We start from the raw sequence: 12303 nt of genomic DNA on the forward strand, positions 1-12303 counted from the left end.
GGGCTGCAGCATCAGAACTGAGAAGCAGGCCACGTAGCTGCAGAGCTACACTCCCCGCTGAGAAACGTCCTATCTCACCACCCACTGACTTGAGGATACATCCTGGAGTTGCATGCTATAGAACTCAGCACCTGCTAGCCCCTCCTGCCTCCATGTGGCCACTGCCACCCAAAACAGCCTTTTTCTGTCTTTCCAAAACCCTTCAGTTCCCAGAAAACCAGGCTCTTTAGCAATTTCTGATTTTTGCACAAAACGATGCCTTTGTTAAAACATTGCATTCCTTTTCCTGGGCCTGGTGAGCTCTGACCTCCCTCTCTCAGGAAGTCATCTTCAATCATTGCATAACTACGAGACTGTGTCCTCTCCTGTCAGGACTACAGTGTGCACATGAATCACCAGGAAGCTTGTTTTCAATTAGCAGTAATCTCGCCTCGGATAAATATCGCTGGCTATGACACTGCCACTGCGCAAAGCTATCAGGGAGCCTGTTAAAAGCAGGATCTCAGGCTCTGGATGCTGGTCTGGTGGGGGAAGGGGCTGAGATTCTGCATTTTAACAAAACCCCAGGAGAGGCTGCTGCAGCTGGTCCAGCACCACCCTTGGAGCAGCCAGGTGATTCTATGGCACCTTCTCGGCCCCTCCCTCTGTTGCAGTTGCTCAACCCTCCACGCCCCTGGTGAAGGCCCTCCAAGGCAGGTGGCATGCCCATTCTATTTTTGTTCCTGTCACTTATCTCAGTACTTGCATGTTGGAAAAGTAAAATAATGTTAAGGTGACCAATCATCCTCCTTTAGGGAGGATAGGTCTTCTTTTGTAAGTTCCGTCCTCCCTCTAAAAGTGTCCTCCTACATGTCCTCCTTTTTGATATTGGAAGAATAATCTGTAAATGTCCATATTTGATCAATGCAGATTCGATCCATTGTGTGTGATGTGACGTATTTGTATTTGACATGATGATTCGTCAAGGATCAGTATAGTGCGGTGAGACGCGATTATGGGACACATGTGCTCCGAACAGGAGACCTTGAGAGAGTGCGCGATATACTGAGCTTGCAAATGGCTTTGTGTACTTTGTACTGAAACACAACATGGCGCATACAACATTGTTGACTCATGAATATTTCTTTCTCAGTGAATATTCAATCATAGACAGGTAAGCATAATTCACGTTTTATTAATTTATTATCTAATAATTTCCAAATACATATAATTTTATTTATAAGTATATTCCAAAAATTTGAGTTTTAAAGTGAAAATCTAACCTCAAACCATATCTATTAATAATGCATTTTGATGAAATATTTGCATAAAACAGATGTTTTTTAATTAGAAAATGATAAATACACCCGAGTATCCCTCCAAATTAGTGGTTTTATTTGATATTTAGTTTTGTTAATTTAGCTTTTGGAAAATTTATCTAATATGATATAACATTTTCAGTTCCTAATGTGCTTGCATCGTTCGTGTAGCTCTTTATTTTATTTTTAATTTTAAATTTCATTTAAGGGATGGAAAAATCAAAAGAGAGAAATATGCCATTTCAACAATAAATTGAAAAAGGAATTTGCATTCCTCATATCAAAGAAAGATACTATTGTTTTCTGCAATATTTGCAGCAGAGAATTTTGTATTGCAGTTGGAGGCAGAGCAGCGATAACGAAACACTTGACCACCAACAAACAGAAGCAATCATTAGATGCATCAGCTTCCAGTTATAAAATAACCTTTTTTAAAACTTCAAATTATTCTGGAGATGAAAAACAGCTGGCTGCAATGGAGAGAACATTTGCATTTCATACCATAATTCACAATCAAAGTTTCTGTAGTATGGATTGTACAACTAAATTATTAAAAAAGTTTCACAATTCAAAATTCTCATGTGCCAGGACAAAATGCGAGGCTCTTTTGAAATCAGTATTTAAAAATTACTGTGACAAAATACATACAGAGGACTTGGAAACTGCAATATTTGTAACTATTTTATCTGATGCATCAAATCATAATGAAATTAAATTGTATCTGATAATAGTAAGATATTTTAATGTTACCAAGGGAATTCAAGTAAAAATTTTAAATTTGAAATCCATTGAGGGTAAAACTTCTGAAATTTTGTTAAACCATCTATACAGAGTATTAAGTGAAAACAATTTGAAATCCAAAGTTGTTGCACTAACAGCTGATAATACAAATACAAATTTTGGTGGGCAAAGACACAAAGGGGTAAATAATGTGTATGTAAAATTACAAGAGTTACTCCAAAAGAAAATTTTAGGAATAAGTTGTAATGCACATATTTTGTCCAATGCAATCAACATAGCATATGTGCCATGCCAATTGATGAAGAAGTAATAGTAACTATAATTTATTTGCATTTTAGTTGTTTTACCATTCATGTTGCTACTTTAGAATAATTTGGTGAAGAAGCAAATGTTGCATACAAAAAACTTTTAGGATATTCAAAAGTTAGATGGCTTGCTCTAACACCTGCTATAGAGCGTGTTCTACAATTATTTGAGCCTCTCCATTCACATTTTTTGAGTTTAGACAAATGTCCTAAAATCCTGGACTTTATCCTTCAATATAAATCTCGTTTTGAAGAAAAATTTCTTCCTTTAATTATAGAAAAAAAATTGTCAGACTTAGAGGAATTAAATCAGGGCATAACAGAAAAGTTTATCAAAGAAGTGTAGAATTTTTACCAGATATGTTTTTAATATATCGAAGAATCGTCTGAAACAAACATCACTGGAAACAACAGTTTTCAATGGTGTTTTTTTACTTCATTGCAAGTATATTGGACAGATATTGAATCTTGTCTTGAGTTTTTATCTAAAGAAATGCCAGACATCAAAATAGACAATTGTCTCTTTGAAGAAATTAGAAGACTGAATGTATATTTAAATTCTGAAATATTAATACAATGGGAAAATGAACAGGTCCAAATTGATAAAAGATGGGTGGAAATATTCAGCCATTTCAAAAATGAATGTATTTCATGTGAAAATTTCTTTATTCTCATTCAATTCACATTGTGTTGCCCTGGAACTAATGCAGCAGTTGAAAGAGTATTTTTCAATTGCTAATGGTTCTTGGACAAGTGAGAAATCGAGATTGAATGTTGATGCTCTAGCTGCAGCACTTGCCATAAAATTCAATATGAAGGATATTTCTTGTTCAGATATTTCCAATATATTGTTACAAGATGATACAATGACAAAAATATTTATTCAATGGAAAAGTACTCATTTAAATAATATTATCTAAATGACTATTTTTTCTTACAATTATTATTAAAATTAATAGACATGAAAACATAATTACAATACAAAATATTATAAATGTTTTTATTATGCATTTATCATATTATGGTATATTATTGTTGCAATAAATAAAATGTTTCTTTTATTTACAATACAGTGTGTCCATAAAGTCATGGTGCACTTTTTGACTGGTCACAGGAAAGCAACAAAAGACAATAGAAATGTGAGGTCTGCACCAAATAAAAGAAAAACTCTCCCAGTTTCATACTTATTCAATGCAGTTCGATGTGGGCTCATGCACAGATTTTTTAGGGCTCCTTAGGTAGCTATCCCGTATAGCCTCTACAGACTCATCACTGACTGATGGCCTACCAGAATGGGGTTTCTCCACCAAACTGCCAGTTTCCTTCAACTGCTTATCCCACTGAGTAATGTTATTCCTATGTGGTGGCGCTTTGTTATAAATGCACTGATATTCACGTTGCACTTCGGTCACGAATTTGAATTTAGTGAGCCACAGAACAAACTGAACTTTCCTCTGTACTGTCCACATCTCGACTGGCATGGCCGTGGGCTGCTCCGCTGTATACACAGTGTTACGTCATCATCTGTGCATGCACACATGCTGCCACATCATCCTACAGAAACTGGGAGGGTTTTCCTTTTCTTCGGTGCAGATTTCACATTTCCATCATCTTTTGTTGCTTTCCTGTGACTGGTCAAAAGTTCAGCATGACTTTACAAACACACTGTATTGTTTTCTTTAATTTATTTTTGTCCTCCTTTTCATTGTAAAAAAAGTTGGTCACCTTAATAATGTGCTTTAACTTTTTAAAATGAATTCTAAAGGACATCTCAACAGCAAAAGTTAAATAGCATCTAGATAAAATATTTAAATAAGGAAGGGAGCATATTTTGAGAACCCCAAATATGAAAAGAGAAAGTTTGTTAAGCACAATAGATCAAGATAAACTAACAAACAAAACAGAAGCAGACTCAGAGATGCGAAAAACAGACTGATAGCTGTCAGAAGGAATGGGGTTTAGAAGGCAAGGTGGAAAAGGTGAAATGATAAAGCATAGATAAAGACTTATACTCACAGACAACAGTGTGGGAATTACAGAGGGGAAAAGGGGCAAGGGAGGTGGAGGAGGGTAGAGGGGGGTAGATGGTGATGGAGAGAGACTTAACTTGGGGTGGGATCCTGTGGAATTGTGCACCTGAAATCTGTACAATTTTATTAATCAATGTCACCCCAATAAATTCAATAAAAGATGTTCAGAAAAAGAATCAAAGCTAAGGAATCTAATAGAAGATTTTCAGATAAGTAAAGTCCCAACTCAACACATCTGCCTATATTATCTTAGAAGCCCATAAAATAAAGACCCTCTAATTTATAGTTTCTCCTACTTGTTTAACCTAAAGACCTCTATGCACAACTACAACACGCATTCAGTGCTGAGCAGCCATAACAAATAAAAAGGATGAACATGAATTGCAACCATTCAAGCTTAAGAACCATTTCAGCCAACCGAGCTTTACCCATCAGAAAAATGATTCCACTAGTTTGCCCTTGAGAGTTCCCAAAGGACAGAGTACTAAGGAAAGCAGGGCTAGAAGAGAGTCTGCAGCGAGGCAGGGGAAGGCGTGGGAGAGCATGGCTGTGCTGACTCAGCAATCAGAAACACTCCCACAGGCAGGGAGCACGCGTGAGGCTGCATGTTCACAGGCGGAGGGGTGGATGTCCTGTGCAGCACAGGTGTGGCGGGAACTCTGGAACTGATGGCCGTGGGAGACCAGGAAGGGCGCCAGAGAGCAGAGAGACTTTCCTGAGCATGTCAGTTGGTCAAAAGCTGCTTTGGAAACTGTTAAACACAGACTCCTATTCACAGAACTACTTTTATTGCTTTAGGTAGGAATAAGCTGTTTCTTTAAGTGTTGTAAGGTATCAAAAGTTACAGAAATAATATTAATATTTTAGGAAGCTTAAAGAATATTTTTAGTAATTTGGGCTAGGTGTGCAGAGAGATTTTGAAAATAATCTTTGTACTTGTGTGATTAGCATCAAAACCAGGTTGGCCGATGGCATTGTATTATAAATGCAGAGGGGAAGGAGAGTTGAATTCTCTGACCTCCCCCTACACCTGTGAGGAAGCGAGTGAATAGTTAGCCAGGTGCAGAAAGAGAGAGATTAAATTAAACCTTTTCTTATATTAATGGGCCATTTACAGGTATTTGTCCCCATGGAAACTACTCCTCCCCTCCTGAAAGCATGTAGTTAATGTATGTATCTCTGGACAAAGGAATAGCAAATGAACACTAGAAAATATAGGAATGTCTTTTAATATGTAGAGTGACATTTTGACTATTGTGTTACCTTGTAAGTTTTAATGTGTAGAAACGTTTTTTATGAATCCTATAGACAAATGTTATAAACTTGCTAATGAATTGTGTCCCATCCCCCTTCATTCTTTTCCCAAACCTATATAGGAGAAAACAAAGGTTATAAGCTTATGCCATGATCTTAGGCTTTTTCCCCGCCCATGTATAATTAAGGGTATATAACCAGCCCTTAAAATATTAATCAGGCACACGATTTGGGACTGCTGCCCCATGTAAGATATATGGGCCAGCATATTTAATAAATTTTCTCCTTTAATAAAACTCTTCAAAACTCATCTGAACTTGGTGTCTCTACGAAAACCCGCAGAATAGAGGATTGGGTACTCTACAACATAAGGAGCTCTGGGCTTTTTTCCAGATGCAGTAAGCATCATGGATCAACCTACAATTCATAGCACTTTAACTTTTTGAAATCCCAGAGTGTTAGAAATAGAAAAGACCTAAAAATCACAATTTGTTCTTCAAATGAGAAAACAAATTATCAGAATAATGAAGTACTGTCCCCAAGGTCATGCTACCAGTTAAGAACAAAGTGAAAAGATGAGCCCAAATTTATCAACTAATCCCTATTATTTTCATCTTATGAAAAACTAACATCGAGTTAATTCTTTTTTTTTTTTTTTAGTGAAAGGAGATAGTGACTCCCTCATGTGACTGTACTGGGATCCATCTGGTAACTACTGTCTGGGGCTGATGCTCAAATCAAACAAGCTATTTTTAGCACCTGAAGCTGATGTGCTGGGACCAACCATGCTATCCTCAGCACCCGGGCCAATTCTCTAACCAATTGAGCCACTGGCTGTGGGAGGGAAAAGAGAGAAGAGAGAGAAGGAGGGGGAGAGAAGCAGATGGTCACTTCTCCTGTGTGCCCTGCCTGGGAATTAAACCCAGGATATCCATATGCTATGCACTGAGCCAGCTGGCCAGGGAAGAGTTAATTCTTAAAAGAAAAAAAGGTCCAGTCTGGGGCTGCTGGGTGGATCCCAGTAGGGGTGCATGCAGGAGTCTGTCTCTCTATCTCCCTCTCCTCTCACTTGGAAAAAGAAGAAAAAAAAGAATTTGAGTTGCAAAAGATCTGAGAGCTACCTCTTTGCCTGCTTCCAGTGCCAAACATGGTGCCTCAAAGTGGCCCTCCTTTCCCACCCTTTCTCTCCATCTCTCACCATCATAGAATTTCAAGGATGGCTATTTTCTAATTATTCCCATTATTTTATGGATGAGAAATCCTGAAGTTCAGAGGGGTGCGTGGGGGCATGGAACTGGAAAGGCTGAACTCAGACTCAGAGACTGGCCTCTCTAAATAAATTAGAAAAAATAACAAAGCATGAGAAGTGTTCTCACACTGCAGTCTTGCCCCTTTGATAGAGGCCATTCCTTTTAAGTGTCCTGCAGCTGTTCCCTTCCAGATGACCTAATAATTTCTTAACAACCCGGGACACTGACATCAAACAGGGAAGCTGCCTCTTAGGTGTCACTAATGGGAACCCCCCACATTGGTGGACCTTCGACAGAGTGGAATCACCGTGTTCACAAACTGAAGCCCAGTGTGCTTCAGTATACTCTACTACATGCAGAAAACTAGAGAAAAGGTGCTTGATTTGCCTCCAACCCTGTATCACAATGCTTTTTTGCTTTGTGAGGAGAAGATAAATCAAAGATAAGTAATGGCTTACAAGAAGTGTTAAGAGGTGTGTGTACATGTGTACTTGTGTGCGTATGTGTGTAGGGTATGCTGCTGGAAAGAGGGGTGCATGTGGGGTGAAGAAGGGTGAGTGGGGGTTGTGGTGTGAATGCCTGTGGGTGAGTGTAGGTGGCAGATGAATGTGTATAGGTTTTTTCCCTTCCCAAAACCCTATCTGCAGCAAGGCTGGATTGCATCAGCTCCTTGCGGGTATTAAACAGAGAGCAGCGATGGCTATTTCTTCCTTTTATCTCTTTTCTCTTCCTTCAAACAATGCACAAATCAAGGGGTCCTGTGGCAGCACTATGACCCTCCCCCACTTGATCCCAGAAAGAAAGCACAGTGTCTCCAAGACTGAGAACTTCTCTCTCATTTTTTTTAAGTGAGAGGCAAGGAGGCAGTGAGGCAGAGAGACAGACTCCCACATCCGCCATGATCAGGATCCACCTGGAAAGACCCCTACAGGGTGATGCTTTTCCCATCTGGGGCCGCTGCTCTGTTGCTTGGCAACTGAGCTATTTCAGCACCTGAGGCAAGGCCATGGAGCTATCCTCAGTGCCTTGGGCCAACTTGCTCCAACTATTAAAGCCATGGCTGTGGGAGAAAAAGAGAGAGATGGGGCGAGAGAAGGTGTGGAGAAGCAGATAGACCAGGCATGGTCAACGTATGGCCCACGGGCCAGATCCGGCCCACATAATGAATTTATGCAGCCTGCGATTAAATTTTTAATATTCTCTGCACAATGCACTGTGGAAATGAAATAAGTGGTACTTTTAAATTGTTATACATAAACTACGATATCTAACCATTGTACAACAATGAAAGTTAAAATCTCAGCTACTCAGAAGCAGAAGCATCTTTGATTATTGGAAATCGAGATATTTAAGAAGATAGTGATATGTGGAAAAGAATTACGCAATCTAGGGTTAACTTCCAATACTTGGTCAAATGGATTTGCAATACTTCCTTATTTTTAAAAAAAATTCCATTATAAAGATTTACAACTTTTGTACTAGTCTGTACAATTTTTATAAGCAATTGAATATTGGAAAATATGGAAATTTAAAAAAACTTGCCTAGGAATATTTAGTAATCTTCAGCTCAAATTATATTTGTAAACAAACTTTTTCTTTAATGGATCTAAAAAGAAGTACAAGATCAAGATTGAACGATTTACATTTGGAGGCTGTGTTAAGAATAGCTACTATAAGTATAGAGCCAGATATTAAAAAAATAATAGGCGATGCAAAGCGCCTCAACACGTCACATTAGTTTTTTTGTTAATTTGTTGTACTAAATTACTTACATTTATTCATAAACAAATTTCATAATAAAACTTTGTTTACTTAAACAAATCATTTTTGTAATTAACATTTTTTAATTTTAATATTTTGTCCGGCCTGTGGAAAAAGTTCTCTTTCTAATCTGGCCTGGGGGCAAAAACTGTTGGCTACGCCTGAGATAGATGCATCTCCTTTGTGCCCTGACCAGGATTCAAACTTAAGACTTCTACACACTGGGCCGATGCTCTACTACAAAGACAACTGGCCAGAGCCAGAATGAGCACTTCTTAACTCAGCTTGGACTCACAGATAAATAGTTCAGAGGAGGTCTTGTATTATTATCATTGACAGTAAGTTTCTACTGGGTCGCTGTTACATGTCCATAATTAACTGTCACCACTGTTCTTTACAGCACTTCTACACACAGGGCCAAACCATCCCGTCATCCATATGAGGAGATGAAGATGGAAGCTGGTGAGAAGTCAGGTTGACATGTGAACCAAAGAGTGTTTGATTCCAAAATCTGGGCTTGGAAACCACTGGCATAGAGGAAATACTCAGACAGACCTGACATCAGTTCTGGATTCTGCAGGGTCAACCCGCTCCTTGACAAAGTGCAGTCAAGAATGTGTCAGAATAAAACATCGACCTGGAATGCTGAGGTCACCGGTTCGAAACCCTGGGCTTGCCTGGTCAAGGCACAAATGGGAGTTGATGCTTCCAGCTCCTCCCTCCTTCTCTCCCACCCCTCTTTCTCCCTCTCTCTGTTCTCTCTAATATGAATAAAGTCTTTTTAAAAAAGCAAAAAATAAAGATAACTTTTTTTGTTAAGTGGCAGAAACGTCTTGAGCTCCAGAACGCATGCCTGTGAAAAGGGGTCTCGAAAGGCCAGCTCTAAGGTTCTCCCTTTCTGGTGCATGTTTAATCAGCTGTGGGGTTTCAGACCTCCCTGCCTGGAAAGCCCGGACATGTGGGGCTGGAATAACTGCACAGGTGGCCCGGTTGGATAACAAAGGTTGAGAATGGCTGACTGCGTTACTGGTCCCTGTGGCTCTGAAAGTTGAGTGTGCATGAGATCACACAGAGGACTTACTAAGCTCAAGTGGGTTGACACCAACCCCAGAGTCTCTGGCTGAGCAGGCTTGAGTAGGGCCTGAGGATCTGAATGGCTAACAAGTCCCAGGTGAGGCTGATGCTGCTGGTCCATGGAGCGCTGCAGTGTTGTCAGAAATCAATTTAAAAAACAAGTAAAATGTAGTGCAGGGTGTGGAGGAAGTGGGCTAATCTCACTGTGGGATGTGCAGACGCCTTCCCTGCATAAACGTCACCGTGTCGTTTACTCCAGAATGAACGAGATCCAGCCTGTGCCCCATGTTTTATACCTAAAGAGAAATTTCAAGTCTTTGAGTAATTCAGAAAACCTCGTAAATATTCCAGATGGTAGAATATTTTTGCTCAAAGGGACACTGTCTTTGAGTGATCCTGTTTAACAAATGTGACAAGAGGCTTCAGAGCAATAACAACGACTTAAAGAAAAGCAGACAGCTAGTGCTGCAGAGCAGGGATTGGAATCCAGCTTTCCTAGTTTTCAGTCCTTTAATAAAGAGGAGGTCCAAGGAATGTGGTACTGGGTGTCTGAGGTCCTCCTGGCTGGAACCTTAGTGCTGACGGCACCCTAGATGTGCCAGAGCACTGTCTGCCCTGTAGCCACTGATAGGGGCCAAGAGGCTCAGGCCGCCCATGGGCATCAATATACTACAAGGGCAGTGATACACTTCATACCTCAGAAGTCAGGAATAGGAAGTGTGGACACTGCACCAGTGTCGATCACGTGGGGACGGAGCCTACCACCTGTCTTGGCTCACTGCTCTCAGCTCATCCTGTGCACTCACTTCCTGCACATGGCGATTGGGGACTCAGAGTTGGATGTTTGTGACACTGTCAGTCTCTAGCCTGCTTAATTCACTCTCTGAGTGTCACTGGATTGGTCTCCCTTTCTCCACTCTGTTCCTCTTCACCCACATATAAATTAGTCTGACAGGGATGCCTTGTCAGAGCCTGTCTGACCAATTTGTGGTGATTATTTCTGCTGTCTAATCCACTGACCACATGGCCCTGAAACCTGCTAGTTTGATTAGGAAGCCAAAGACAGCCATGGACTCAAACCCTGTGAGGGAGTTTTGAGGCACGCACACAACTCCCAAGAGACAGTGACCCGGTGCTCGGAGAAAAGGATAATTAACCACTTAGACACGGGGAGGTAGAGGAAATAGATTCTGCTCATCCCCTGAAAGAACAAATAGAAAGGAAAATAGTGATGTTCACCGCAGAGAGCTGCAGCCACAGCACGATCTCGAGGTTGAGGCTTTCTGGGGACATCCTCGCTGGCTCAGTCACCTGGTGGCTCCAGCCCTGCCACAGGCTGGGCTCCTGGCGACAGAGCTGGCGTCTGTGCAGGAAGGAGCCCAGTGCTTTCTCTGTAGGGCCAGAGAGGCCTTGAAGGCACATCCTGGGGGGCGTGCCCTGTGTCCCTGCAGGGCCTTCACAGACCCTGTCAGCAATCTGAGCCTCAGTTTCCTCCTAAGTTCTATGAAGCTGGTGACCTGCTGGCCTGCTGCTCTGTTGCTGCTGTGTCCTGGAAGGTGGAGCCCCACCATTTTGTCTTGCTGGTGATGTGATGAGCATTACCTAATGGTGAGGAAAGCCCTGGGGAGAGGAGGGAAGTAATGACGGGTTAAGTGGGGAGGGAAGGGTCACATGATCACTAAATTTAACCCATAGTCCCTAACTTCCTGCTGGAGCCCAAACCAAGTCCACCATCAGTTTTACACAAAGTAAGACCCAAGACAGGCATTTGGGTCATTGTTATTTTATGAATGAGGGTTCTGAAGCAGGAGCGTTAAGCCCTTCATTCAGGACACAGAGCTGAGGGACAAACTTGGGGTCACTTGTCTCTATAGTGGTGTTGCTTTAGCAAGGGGACAGAGGACCCTGGCCCTTGGGTTCTGAGAGAATACTCTGGCTGTGGCAGCGTACAAGGGTAGCCAGCCTCCTCCTCCATGTGCCAGGGGCCACACCCTCTATGGGGAGAGAATGTTACTCTAAGGGATCAGAGGTATGTTTGTGGGTAACTGCCTCACATGCCCCTGTTACAGGGGACATAGGTGGAGATCAAGGTCCCCAACAATGCCATGGATATGCCAGGTAGGTTCTGTGAGGGAAGAACAAGGAAGTGGGTGGTTCTGACAGGACAGCTGTGAACGGGAACTGATGGGTTCTTTCAGGGCACTGATCCTCCCACACACCTGATGAATCAGTGGTCAGGTCCCTGCAAAATCCTGGTGAGGCTTCTTCTGTCAAGGAAGTCTATTATACTGAGTGACCAGTGTAAGGACACCTGACAGTTCAAGAAGACTGGGAATTTCTGCCCTTGAATGTAATGTGTCTCTACTTCTTAAGACTTTATAATAACTTTCAATAAAGTACTATACACTTTCATGCTAAAGTCTTACATTTAAAAATGTATTCTAGATTCTTCTATCTATAGGCTATAAAATATTTTAATTGCATTTTCTCACAGTTGTTTGAGTACAAAATATCATGGGCCTTAAGATACAGTCCTGGTATTTAACAACAGTGTTAGGTTCTATTATTAGATCTGCTAATTTGCCTATAG

The 12303-nt window shown here is 41.0% G+C and overlaps 1 pseudogene; it reads right to left on the bottom strand.

Moving 5' to 3' along the window:
- Positions 1-303: 303 nt before the first annotated feature.
- LOC136407254 (U4 spliceosomal RNA) lies at positions 304-475 on the bottom strand (annotated as a pseudogene).
- Positions 476-12303: the final 11828 nt, after the last annotated feature.

The sequence above is a fragment of the Saccopteryx leptura genome, chromosome 5 (assembly GCF_036850995.1).
Source record: "Saccopteryx leptura isolate mSacLep1 chromosome 5, mSacLep1_pri_phased_curated, whole genome shotgun sequence".
NCBI classification, from domain to species: domain Eukaryota; kingdom Metazoa; phylum Chordata; class Mammalia; order Chiroptera; family Emballonuridae; genus Saccopteryx; species Saccopteryx leptura.